This window comes from Cervus canadensis, chromosome 27 (assembly GCF_019320065.1).
Source record: "Cervus canadensis isolate Bull #8, Minnesota chromosome 27, ASM1932006v1, whole genome shotgun sequence".
In the NCBI taxonomy this organism is placed as follows: Eukaryota; Metazoa; Chordata; class Mammalia; order Artiodactyla; family Cervidae; genus Cervus; species Cervus canadensis.
Window position 1 is genome coordinate 1,099,878 of NC_057412.1, and position 12,476 is coordinate 1,112,353.

Genomic DNA, 12,476 nt, shown 5'->3' on the forward strand with positions numbered 1-12,476 from the left:
AGACCTAGGTTCAATCCCTGGGTTGGGAAGATCCACTGGAGGAGGAAGTGGCGACCCACTCCACTGTTCTTGCCTGGAGAATCCCATGGACAGAGGAGCCTGGTGGGTGGGGTTGCAAAGAAGAGCCTGGTCCATGGGGTCGCAAAGAGTCAGACATGAAGAAGCATAGCACACCAAAGAAACTAACAGAACATTGTAAATCAACTATACTCCAATAAAAATTATTCTTTTTTTAAAGCAAGAAGGAAAAGTCCCAACAACTAGACAAGCAAAGCCTACAGAAGAGGTAGAGACTTGAACTATGCTGTCAACACACCACTGACCTATGTTGGTTGCCAGATTCCTAACCAGAGAATACTTGGTCTCAATATTTAAAGACATCATCTTAGTAGAGAAGGTATTTTATGTACAATGGAACATTTATAAGCAAATTATGCTTATATTCTCCCCACTATTCTTCTTTTTGTTGTTTAGCCACTAAGTCCAGTCCAAATTCTTTGAGACCCCATGGACTGTACCCCACCAGGCTCCTCTGTCCATGGAATTCCCAGGAGAGAACACTGGAGTGGGTTGTCACTCCCTCTCCCAGGGGCCTTCCCGAGTCAGGGGTCACACTCTCATCTCCTGTATTGGCAGGTGGATTCCTTACCAAACAGAGTCTTACCAGATCACTGAGCCAAAGAGTGATTCTTTACCAAACCAGAGGGGCCTTAAATTTACAGTGTTCCAACAGTTCTAGATTGCAGGCAACTACTTATGCTGCCAGAGAAAGGCAAGCTGGCTAGAAGGAATCAGATGCCAGAGAAGTAAGAAAACAAGAGACCTATTCTTCCTCATATTTAAAATAACTTTATCGCTGGCCTGCATTTTCACAGGTCTATTATCTACATGCAGTTCACAGTGTCCTTTTCCAATATTCAGGCTAATTTATTTGAAATAGATTTTCATGGTACTGAGGCAATAAACTTTAAATTCATTTCTTATAAAAATTTATTTTTAAAATTTTGTTGTAAAGTTGCTCAGAAGGTTTAGTTTTATGTTAAAGGACCCACAGGCTAGCAAGGTACAGAAGAGAAATTTTAAATTTCTGGAAATATGGCATCAATGAAACATTGAGAAAGAAAGGAAAAGAAAACTGTCAAAATGTGAGACAAAATGAAAGCATAAGCAACAATAAAATACCTTGTGAAGTACAAAAATATTTTCAGGAATACACAAAAGTACGTAACATATCACGATATTGTCTGGTATTTGAGAGTTGTGATGGTCTGGTTTCAGGCACTCATACTCAACCACTACCACCACCACCACTATCCCACCCCATTCCACTCCACCATTCTAGAATAAAAATGGAAAGGGATCACAATTAAAATTAAAACAGAAACTACTCCCCCCCGTATCTCTTACTTTTGGAGGCCATTACATCTCTAAGAACTCAAAATTAGAAAACCTTAAAAAAAAATGAAACCTCTATTATTAAAAAAAATAAAATAAAAGTCTGCAATGAACGGAAAACAACTAGAAGAGTCTACACCCCTGCATTTTAAGCAAGTCTTACACCAAATTCCACTCCTGTGAAAAACAAGCAGGAGATGAACAAAAGGCAGAAAGTTGCCCTGTAAGATTACACATAAAGGCAGGACGTACACAAAGGTCTTTTGAAATACAGAGAAAAGGTACCGAAAGCCACACAGTACATGGACAAAGGAACTGACAAATCCCAAACATACAGCCAACCTGATCAATGCCGAATTGTCATGTCTGAAGTCATGGGCCTCAAATGCAGCTTCTAAATGTGCCACTGTTTGAAGTTGAACAAGATGGCCTGTAAGGGATGTGCAGCCTGCTCACGAGTAAGATTTTAAAACTGCATGAAGGGTGAAGAACCCAATAAAAGAGAGAACTGAGTTCAAAGAGACAATGTCAATGTTCTGTCTGAAAAGCTGGAGTGAATATTCAAGCTGTCCTCTCAAAAGAGAACAGGCATGCCTCCCAGATTCACGTTGCTGGGGAAGGGGTGGCGGCAGGGGACCGAGGTGAGGAGGGGACGGGTCAGGAGCAACCCGTGGCTAGCAAGCACCATCAGGCCCAGTTGTCAGCACACCTCTGGGCAACAAACACTGGCATTTCAGACGACACGTCCACTCACCCCGCTTATGTTCCACAAAGAGAAATGCCCAAGGAAGCTTGCCTATGGAGCTCATGGAGCAGGTTTTAACCTTACTTCTCCTAAATCACCCTTATTTTAATATTTGCAATAGGAGAGAATTCAGCAGGGAGCAATCAAAAGCATAGCTACAAAGTTGAAAAATGAGGGACAGAAAACAAAAAGACAGAATAAAGGCATTCTTGTTTTAAGACAGAAATGGAAATTAACCAGCCCCTCTTTGAAGCCTATTGGCACCTCCAGACCACCAACCAGCTGCCAAGTCACATCTGAGAAGTAAGTCATTAACTTACAGCTTGTCTAATGTTTCTAAGAAATCAGATTCTAGAACACTAAGCTGCAGACAGGATAATCATTCAGAAAGCTTCAATAAGTGAGGGACTTTATTTCTTCCAGAATGTCCCATTTTCAAGAGGGTTATTAAGAATAAAACTGTTATCACTGAAAAAAAATATATATATAGTATCACTGAAAGGCACTAAAAGCTGAAAAATTCCTGGAAGAAAGCAGATTACCCCAAATCAAACATCAATAATCTCAAGAATTAATGAGTGGATATGTATATATATAGCTGATTCACACTATTGTACAGCAGATACTAACAAAACACTGCTATATATGCCAACTAAAAAAATAATTTAAAACAACATAAAATTAAAATCTATACTAAGATACCATCAAAAAAAAAATCAATGAGTGGGAGAGGGGCATTTCAGACTAAATTTTATTTTAAATATAAATCTTTTGAAATTTCAAGGTTATCACTCAAATAATGAGATTATATAAATTTAACCTATTATCAACTCACTTTCCAGTTTCTTCCCAAATAAAAATAAGTGACAAAAAAATTGAAAATTTCACAGGTAATTGTAAACACTTATCACTTGGGGGAAAAAAAAAATAATGACCTTGGTAACGGGAGAGCAAAATGCTGTCCTCTGTGTCATGTGGATAAATCCAGTCACTAAAAAGAGACGAGCTAAAGCTCTTTTTCCAAATAAAAACTGAATTCTCAACACACTGCAAAGCACAAGCACATTTAAAAGAAAATATTAATAAGCCTTCCATATTAAAATAACCTTCCATATTAAAAAAAACCTTCCATATTAAAATAACCTTCCATATTGTATCACCAGAAATGACATCACCCTATCTTAAATCAACACACTGTACCGGTTGGCTACTCTCACATTTATCATTAAGGTCATTAATCTATAAACCTCTAAATACAAGCAGCAACCAAGAAGGGTCTTATCAGTTCTGCTTCGGGAACAGTGATCAAAGCTAGGCAGAGAAAAGTCTTAGAGGAAGTCTCAGTTTTGGAAAAGAAGTCAAGAAACTACCCAGAAAGCACCAACTGCGCAAAACAGTGCTGTAACAGTGAAAAGAGCAAGAAAGCAGAAAGGCCTCCTGCCAGATTTTTAAGCCTCATTCCACAAAAATAGTGCAACAGCTGCAATCGGATAAATTAAATATGAGTTTATAGAGCACAGTAAAAGAAGAAATGAAACATACGCATGCTGTACAAAAAACAACCATGTGCTAGTATTGATAAACTGCTCTACATCTGAATATACTCATCAAAATGAAATCTGCCTACATGGAAGCCTTGAGAGGGCTTTCTTGGTGGCTCAGTGGTAAAGAACCTTCCTGTCAATGCAGCAGACCCAGGTTCAATCCCTGGGTCGAGAAGATCCCCTGGAGAAGGAAATGGCAACCCACTCCAGTGTTCTTGCCTGGGAAACCCCATGGACAGAGGAGCCTGGCGGGCTGCAGTCCCTGGGGTCGCTGAGTCGGACATGACTTAGCCACTGAGCACAAGCACAAACCTTTAATACTGAGTACACAATGAGAAGCCAGTGAGCATTCCACACCTTTGACATCATCACAGACGAGTGCGCGACAATTAGACCAACTAACTGTCCTGATGCCAGCAAGTGGAAACCTCAAGGGAGATTTGTGTTAATCCCATATTAGAGTCTGTGCCAAGGACTGCTAAGTGTTTACCCAATCAGGAAATAAAGGAAATCTATAGGGCTACCTGTTAATAATCTCATCCATGCCTAGACGCTGGTTGGCTCCTGCTACAGCTGAACATTAATTTACCAACAGGTAAAGAACAGCCATGAAATTAAAAGATGCTTGCTCCTTGAAAGAAAAGCTATGACCAACCTAGACAGCATATTAAAAAGCAGAGACATTACTTTGCTGACGAAGGTCCATCTAGTCAAAGCTATGGTTTTGTATGAATGTCCGTCTAGTCAAAGCTAGTCATGTATGGATGTGAGAGTTGGACCATAAAGAAAGCTGAGCACTGAAGAATTGATGCTTTTGAACTGTGATGTTGGAAAAGACTCTTGAGAGTCCCTTGGACCGCAAGATCAAACCAGTCAATCCTAAAGGAAATCAGTCCTGAATATTCGTTGGAAGGAGTGATGCTAAAGCTGAAGCTCCAATACTTTGGCCACCTGATGGGAAGAACTGACTCCTTGGAAAAGACCCTGATGCTGGGAAAGACTGAAGGCAGGAGGAGAAGGGGACGACAGAGGATGAGATGGTTGGATGGCATCACTGACTTGATGGACATGAGTTTGAGCAAGTTCCAGGAATTGGTGATGGACAGGGAAGCCTGACATGCTGCAGTCCATGGGGTCACAAAGAGTCAGAAACAACTTAGTGACCGAACTGAACTGAACTGAAAGAATGAGCGATGTCCAAAGGAAAAGCCTTACTGCAACATCAATGAAAAGTGACTGAGTGTCATGAATGAAAGTAAAGGACAATACAGTCATTAACAAAAGCCAACTGTGCCCTGGTAGGTGACCTAAAGGACGTCTATGCAGGACAAGATTTATGACACAAGGAACTTTTAGGGCTAAAAAACTATTCAGTGACATTAGCATCACTAAACACTCAGCAGACTGCAGCCAGCAGAAAACCAGAGTGTTTCAGGAGACAACAGATACATGATTCAAATCTTTAATTTCACTTCACTTGACTGAATTACACTGAAATATATTTATTTAAGCCTGAGAAAAAAAGACAAAAGCTAAAAAGAATCTTGGTCATCATTTACTAAGGATTTCACTCAATTTAAATGGAGGTGGCTAGCTGAACCATTAAAGTACAGAAAAGAAACTTGGAAGTTTCTATTAAAAATCACAAATACACTGTGCTCTGGAATAAAACTGAAAAAGAAGAAAACTCCAAGTTTTCTCAATTTCATACTTTCTTTAAAAAGGTTCAACTTCTCATAATATGAAAAACCTTAGAGAAGTCACTTTTATTCTGAAAATGCAAATTCCAGAATTACAATTTAAGTTTATCCAGAATTACAGTTTAAGCATGTTTCCACATGTAAAGTTGACTGCATTTGATTTAAATGTTGTGGAATCCAGTAGAGCTATTTATAATTCCAAATAACATTCAAAAGATTTTGAAAAGATAAGCGTTTTTTACTGAAGGGAAGAAAAGTTAATTTATTCAATATGCAGTTTACTGATTAACATTCATCTGTGTGGACATTATTAAACTAACCCTTTTATTTCCTCTCTGACAAAGCTTTTCTTAACTTCCTTTACACCCCAATCTTTAAAATGGACCTTACAAAGTTTCTGTCAAATGGAAATTTTACTTGAGAATTTGAGTCAAATTAATTAAGGTCAATCCAGCGTGGAAAGTTCACCACAAAAGAATGAGGTAAAACCTCAAAGTAAGTAAGTTTATTATTGTAGATTTCCAATATTAATAACTGTGACAACTAGAGCCCCCTCTCCCACTGCTGGTGGGAGGACGAACTGTTATATCTCCTTTGGAAAGCAATGTGGCAATAATGTTCCAAGTGTGAAAAAATGTTCTTTACCCGTGTGACCAATAATTCAAATCCTGGGAATGTGCCCTAAGAAAATAATTAAAATGCAAAGATATACGTCCAAAGCTGTTTACTGTAACCACTTGTGGTCCAGTGGTTAAAAATCTGCCTGCCAGTGCAGGGGACATGGGTTTAATCCCTGGTCTGGGAAGATCCCTCACTCCATGGAGCAGCTAAGCCCAAGTGCCACAGCTACTGGGCCCGAGCTCTGCAACAAGAGAAGCCACCACAACAAGAAGAGAGTATCCCGGCTTGCCACAACTAGAGAAAGCCTGCATCAGCAACGAACAGCTAGGGCAGCCAGAAACAGGGAAATAAAATTTTCGATAAACTGAAAAATTATCTTTTATGTTCAGAACATCTGAACATTAATATTTCCTCCCTTCTGTGGTTATATTTCAAGAGGTGAGATCCAGGAATTTGACTGAAAAATGTTATTCTGCTGAGTATAGAAAAATAGAGTTGCATATAGATAGATAAATGGTCACACCATCTATCTGGAATTCTAATAAAGCTGCTAACATTTAAATCTCCCTCCTTCTTGCCACCTGAGTATGTTGCTGCAGTGGGATTCATGGCCCTTACAAGAGCACTGGCAGCAGCAAGGCCAGGAGTGATTCTCAAAGAGAGGCAGACTTTACTGACTGTCAGCGTAGGTCAGCAAGAGTTAACCAAGCCATCACAGGCACAGTCCAGTTCAGAAAAGGATCACCAGCTTCAGGTCTTCAAATGGAAAGCATCCAGCTCTGGTACATACTGGCTGTGGACCTTGTGGAAGTTATTTAGACTATTTCTAAGCTTTAGAGTCTTTATCTATAAAATAAAGATAATAACAGTACCTAGTTTATTGATTAAAAAAAAAAAACTCATCATGACAAAGACTCTCTCCCTGTTCAAACTTTAATCAGGCTCCTCTGAGGCCCCCTCTGAGCCCCCTTCTGGATGAGGGCTCAGCCTTGGCCCTGTCCTGTCCTCCCTCCCTAGCCCAGTTTTAACAAGAATCCTCTAGTCAGTTTAACAGGGCATCCCTACCCCTGATAGCTGATTACACCTGATAACTGATCAAGTCCCTCAACTCCAACTTTTGATGTACCAGTCCTGGGCTTGCCTTTTGCAACATTCCCCTTAGGTCAATACAGCAAGAATCCCCGCTACCCATGAATGTCTTCTTTTAATATATTTCCATCCACTGACCCCCCCTTCATCCTGCCCCTTAGCTACAGATCCCCACTCATCTTTGTTGTACTCAGAATTGAGTTGCAACTCTCTCCTCTGTTGCAATAGTCTTCAATAAAGTCTTCCTTACAATTTTAACAAGTGTCAGAATAAGCTTTTGTTCAACAAGGGGAAATCAGTGTGAATGTAAATAAAATGCTTGGAACGTTAACTTACACACTTTTGTTCAGTCATGATTATCACCCAGTAAATATAAAAGACTAACTTAATGTTTAAATGCTAAACTGTTCAGCTTAAATCAAGTAATGGCTACTTATTACACAATGGTTTTTACTTTTTTTGGCTGTGCTGTGTGGCATAAGGGATCTTAGTTCTCCAACCAGGGATCGAACCTGTGCCCCCTGCAATGGAAGTGCAGAGTCTTAACCTCCAGACCTCCAGAGAAGTCCCACAAAACTGTTATTGTGATGAACATAAAGATCCACAGACAGCAACATCTAGGTGCTGCCTCAGAGAGCTCAAATTTAGAACAGGAACAGAGAATCTCTCTGAGCGTGCTTCATACAACAGTGGACGGCAGGTCAGGGTACAAACTCAACAGAGAAGAGAAACTGATGACCTGAGTGTAGTGAAAGTTGCAGAGTCACTAGCAAGGTGGAAGAGGAGCACTCAGGAGGAAGGAAGCCACCCCAAAGGCAAAGGTGTGAAGGTGGAGCTGAGACTATAGACTATGCCCCACTGGCAACACCTGGGCAAGGGAGCTCATGAAAGATCTAGCAGGAGCGGGCCAGGATCAGACTCACCTTTTCCAATGTACTTTTTCTGGTTTGTACCCCTCTGGCAACTAAGAAGTGGGATTGGGAAAATGGCAGTTAGAATCCAAATAAATGCATACTATGGAGTTGGCAAGAAAATGTAGACACTGTCCATTAACAAGAACAAAACTGACAAGGAAAAAAAACTGGGCACAGACACAGTTTGTAGAAATACATCAAGGGAAAAAAGATCCAAAATTAATATGTCAACATTAGGCAACCTTAAGGATTTTATTTATGGCACAGCTATTACAGACTGGTAACTATTACCTACTGAACTATTCTTACAAAAGCACTGAATTTATTCCCTGCAGAACTCTATGCACACTCCCTCTGTCTTCCCCTCTTGACCTGGCTAATTCTTCTTGCTATTCTAAACTCAGACCACACGTCCTGTTTGAAAGTTAGAATGGTTTAAGTGGACCTCCTCTATTGTTCTTCTTGCATGCTCTAAGCTTAGGACTAAATCCACTGTAAACTGTCTGTTTAGTGTGTGTTCCTCAGACAAGGCTTTGGTCCCTTGAAAACAAGAGCCCGTTTCTGCATTTCTAGCCCTGTTACATGGTTCTAGCCATGTAATGACATGAATGACACACAATGGATACTGAATGAATGGGTCTTAGAACAAATGAATGAAGGCTGAGAGCTCCATGGGGTCACTCTTCCACCTTCAGCGGTCACCTGAATAAATTGAGAACTAAGCAAGGAGTCTTCTTGCAGTCAGATTCCAGATACACTGTATAATCCTGCAACTCTTAGGAATCAAACTAATTGCAACTCTCCGAAGTGCAAAAAGAAGGCTGAGTGCTGAAGAATTGATGCTTTTTAACTGTGGTGTTGGAGAAGACTCTTGAGAGTCCCTTGGACTGCAAGGAGATCCAACCAGTCCATCCTAAAGGAAATCAGTCCTGAATATTCAGTGGAAGGACTGATGCTGAAGCCGAAGCTCCAATACTTTGGCCACCTGATGGGAAGAACTGACTCCTTGGAAAAGACCCTGATACTAGGAAAGATTGAGGGCAACAGAAGGGGGTAGCACAGGATGAGATGGTTGGATGGCATCATCAGCTTAATGGACATGAGTTTGGGCAAACTCCAGGAGAAAGCGGAGGACAAGCAAAGCCCGGTGTGCTGCAGTCCACAGGGTCCCCAAGAGGCAGACACGACAGTGACTGAACAAGAACAATAAAGCAAAAACCAAATATTGATTTCAAAAGTTCCAAGGAATACAAAATATTCCAAGAAAGACCACAGAAATGAACTTGCTCCCTAAATTTCACAGTACTACATTAGTCACTCTAATTTTCAAATCAACTATCTGAAGTTAAAACAGAATTACATAAAACATATTCCAACTAATGACACTGACGCTTAAACATATGCCTTTTCAAGAAAAAAATAATGCTATGAATGAAAACACTGTTGATTTCTTACTTTTTTTTAACTTAATATTTTAACAGAGGTGAAGCAGCTGCTTCTTATTTACTAAAAAAAACAGACAACCATGCTCTAGAAACTTGCTGTTTTGGAAGCAACCATGAAAAATGCTCCTGAGGTTTCTCTTTATCTGCTCAGAGCACAAGTTTCTCTTAGAAAGTCTTCATTGATTCGGCCTCAAAATCAAATAAATTCAGCTTAACATCAGAGGCTTCCTCTGCTTATTTTATTTACTCAGTACCAAAGTACACTGTCACTGCTTTTTAAGGACCTTTTCAAAGCTAGGCGGTTGTCACAGGATACAGACAATTCAAGTTGTAGGATACAATGAGGGTCACTGACAACCGCCCTGTCTGTACACTTATGCCTCGTGAGCAACTCCTCTCACTTGTTCTCAAAAGTTAATTCATTTCCAAATGAAATTAAAAGGCGCTTGCTCCTTGGAAGAAAAGTTATGACCAACCTAGCATATTAAAAATCAGAGACATTACTTTGCCAACAAAGGTCTGTCTAGTCAAAGCTATGATTTTTCCAGGAGTCATGTATGGATGTGAGAGTTGGACTATAAAGAAAGCTGAGTACCAAAGAATTGATGCTTTTGAACTGTGGTGTTGGAGAAGACTCCTGAGAGTCCCTTGGACTGCAAGGAGATCCAACCAGTCCATCCTAAAGGAGATCAGTCCTGGGTGTTCATTGGAAGGACTGATGCTGAAGCTAAAACTCCACTACTCTGGCCACCTGATGTGAAGAACTGACTCATTGGAAAAGACCCTGATGCTGGGAAAGATTGAAGGCGGGAGAAGGGGACGACAGAGGATGAGATGGCTGGATGGCATCACTGACTCAATGGACATGAGTCTGAGTAATCTCCGGGAGTTGGTGATGGACAGGGAGGCCTGGTGTGCTGCAGTCCATGGGGTTGCTAAGAGTCAGACAGGACTGAGGGACTGAACTAAACTGAAAGGTAACAGAAACTAACCCTTTGAGTAGGTCAACATAATAATGTAACAAAGGGGACCACCCTGTGGGAAAGAGAAACCTCCGGGTTCCCTGAAGAACCACTACCTCAAATCCTCAGACCCTCAAGTTTTGTAAACTAGAAACATCAAAACCTAAACATACCACGGCTCATCTCCTAAAAGTTCATCTTCTAAAAGCTCACATCTACAGAAGCACTGAGGTGAGGCTGAGGAATCCTTTAAGCAGTACCAAAATTTGAATTCTTCAACCTAAACTATGTACAAGGTTGGACAACCATTGTTGGGACTCAAAGCAAATGAATCTTCTGTGAAATGCACATGAAAGTGAAAACTGAAAGTCCCCTATCAGGGAAGCACATGAAGTGGGTCCAAACTTTTCTCAAGAATACAATCCAAACCAGAGAAGAAAACGATTTCATCCGTAAGCACACAGTAAGTCCAGAAAAACAGAGGAGTCTAGTGACATGGCCCTTGTCACAGGTCTGCTCTGTTAATGCTTGCCACCTAATGCAAAGGACTCATTCTGACTTTCTGAGACAGCACTAAGCTTCCCTGAAGTGGTTAGCCCAGTAGATCACCCACTCTGAAGTGCAAGACATAAAATATAAAGTGGGGGGAGGGGAGAAGACGAACATCGCATTCCAGACAGCCAGGCAGGCACGCTGATTGAGGCTCCCCAGCCCCTGACAGTGAGACTGGCGTGGCAAACAGTAACTCTGCCTGGCCTCTGCGAGGCCAGAGGACAGGAGGCGAGCACTCAGCGCAGCTCAACTGCCTGGCCATTAACCCAGCCAGCTCTCCACACTCATCACTGTGCACTAAAGACAGGACACAAGATGGCTTTTACAGCATCCCCAGCTGCTAAGAATGTTAAGAAAACCAGTTTCAAAACACGCAGCAGAACCTGTATACCGGGAAAAGAGAAAAAGCAATATGTGCATCCAGTTTTAAAAACACAAATCAAGAAAAATGAGATGTTCATAATAACACCTCACTTTTATATACCTCCAATCTGTGAAGCAACTCAAATATTTTTGCAAATTAAAGAAAAAAAATCTAATTATAGGACTTCTAACAACATCCCTGTGAAACAGGTGGAATGCAAATATAATTACTTCTGTTTAGCTTCTGAAGACAAGTAGACACATATTTAATCACACGCAAGTCAGACTCCTGATCGACTCAGTCCAGGAATTTCAGCATCCCATACAGCCAAGTTACCAGTAACTCGAGGGATCTTAATAAAGTAAAATATAAAAGTGAACCCCATGGTTTTCTATGCTTAAGAACTAAACTCTACCTCCAACTAATAAAAAATAAATAAATAAATAAATATTTAAAAAATAAATAAATAAAAATAAAAACTAAAAAAAAAAAAAAAAAAAGGGATGAGATCCAATGGGGAGTTGTTGTGAGTGGGACAAAGTTTTGGTTCTGCCAGACGCAAAACTTCTGGAGATGGATGATTGTAATGGCTGAACACTTATGTTAAGGCGCTTAATGCCACTGAACTACGCACCGAGAAATGGTTAAGATGGTACATTTTATGCTATGTGTTTTCCACAATTAAAAAAAATCTCTTTAAAAAAAAGTCTGGAGGCTTGAATGCCCTGGGCTGGATGGAAAATGTGTTAAAAAAAAAAAAAAAAAAAAGACCTAAACTCTAAGAATTAACAATTAAGTCAAAATTGGTTTTAGTTTTAGAAGGAAAACAGTTCAAGAATTCTATTTAACCAGTTGAATCTACTTTTTAAAACTTTCTTTGAATCTACTTTCTTAAGAGTCAAGAAACCATTACGATAATGATTACTACAGGCGTTTAAATTCAGAAATCATAGAGAAAGTGAGAACTCGGTTTCTCACACTCACCACTATAAACCTAACAGTTTTACGCCTCCTTAAAAGGACAAAAGGCATTCAGTTAAAGTGCAAGGTCAAAGTATACAAAAAGACACGCTGGCCTGGGAAACCAATAGGTTTAACAACAAAAGATGAGTCAACCAATATTTGCAGATCTCAGGGTACTTGAA

The 12,476-nt window shown here is 40.2% G+C and overlaps 1 protein-coding gene across 8 annotated transcripts in view; it reads right to left on the bottom strand.

Moving 5' to 3' along the window:
* Positions 1–12,476, bottom strand: part of ITSN1 (intersectin 1) — a 251,838-nt gene that overhangs the window by 179,460 nt on the left and 59,902 nt on the right. The window lies entirely within an intron of this gene.